Below are 1,433 nucleotides of genomic sequence, written 5' to 3'. Positions count from 1 at the left end.
ATACTATAATCCTCTGCTAGGCACTTTATATGATTTATTTATTTTAATCTCATAATCCTTCAATTGTTAGTAGAAGACAATTAAAATGTCATACATGGCATATGCTATTAATACAATTATTCAAATATAGCTATATACATAAGCATATACATACATATGTTTTAAATTGTGTACATTTGATTATTATTCCTTACTGCTTCATAAAGCAATGTCAAACACCAGCATATGCATTTAGACATGTATAGTTCTTAGAAGAGTCACTTTAGAAAGCTATATAGTCATTCCAATAATATCCTTTTGCTTAATCAGGTTAATAACATGTGAATATCTTATCTTATTCTGAAGGTTGTCTGTTTGCTTTAATCGTTGTGCCTTTAGCTGTGTGGAAGCTCTTTTAGCTTAATCAGGTACCGTTTGTTTATATTTTGGTGTTGCTGCAACTGCCAGTGGGGTCTTCTTCATGAAATCTTCATGTTGTATTGCCAAGAGTTTCCCCCACACTTTCTGTTAGAGTTTTTATCATTTGGTGTCTTAGACTTAAATCTTTTATCCAGCGTGAGTCAATTTTTTTGAGTGGTCAGAGGTGCAGGTTCAGTTTAAGTCTTTTTCATGTGGCTAATCAGTTCTCCCAACTCCATTTATTAAAGATTCTTTTCTCCAGTGAGTATTTTTGTTTGGATAATCAAAGATCAGATGGTGATGTGAGGCTGATTTCTGGGTTTTCTATTCTGTTCCATTGATCTATCTTGCTATTTTCATGCCACTATCATGCTGTTGTGATCCATATAGACTTGTAGTATAACCTGAAGTCTAGTAAAGTGAGGCCTCCAGGTTTGTTTGTATTTCTTAGAATTGTGTTGGCTATTTGGGCTTTTCTTCTGGCTCCGTATGAAATGAAGAACTATTTTTCAAGTTCTTCAAACTATGATGTTGATGCTTTACTGGGGATTTCTTTAAATCTGTAGGTTACTTTGAATAGCATAGACATTTTAGCAATGTTGATTCTTTGCAGCCATGAGCATGATATGTTCTTCCATTTCTTCATGTCTTCTGCTTTTTATTTTCTTAGAGTTTCATAGTTCTCTCTGGAGAGAGCCTTCATACCCTTTGTTAAGTATAATCCCAGGTAATTCATTTTCTTTGAAGCTACTATGAAGGGAACTGTGCCTTTGATTTGATTCTCAGCTTGGCTGTTGTTGGTTTATATGAAGGCTACTAATTTGTGAACATCGATTTTATATCCCAAGACATTATTGCATTTCTTGATTACTTCCAGTAGTCTCATAGATGAGCCCCTGGTGTTTTTTTTAAGTGTAAGATCATATCATCAGCAAAGAGTGAAAGTTCAACCTCCTTTGTCACCATTTGGCTACCTTTGATACCCTTCTCTTGCCTGACTGCACTGGCTAGGATTTTCAACACTATGTTGAATA

The sequence above is a fragment of the Otolemur garnettii genome, unplaced genomic scaffold (assembly GCF_000181295.1).
Source record: "Otolemur garnettii isolate 467f Iridium unplaced genomic scaffold, OtoGar3 scaffold00013, whole genome shotgun sequence".
NCBI lineage: Eukaryota > Metazoa > Chordata > Mammalia > Primates > Galagidae > Otolemur > Otolemur garnettii.
The sequence above is the reverse complement of the archived record's forward strand: the minus strand, read 5'-3'. Positions refer to the sequence as shown.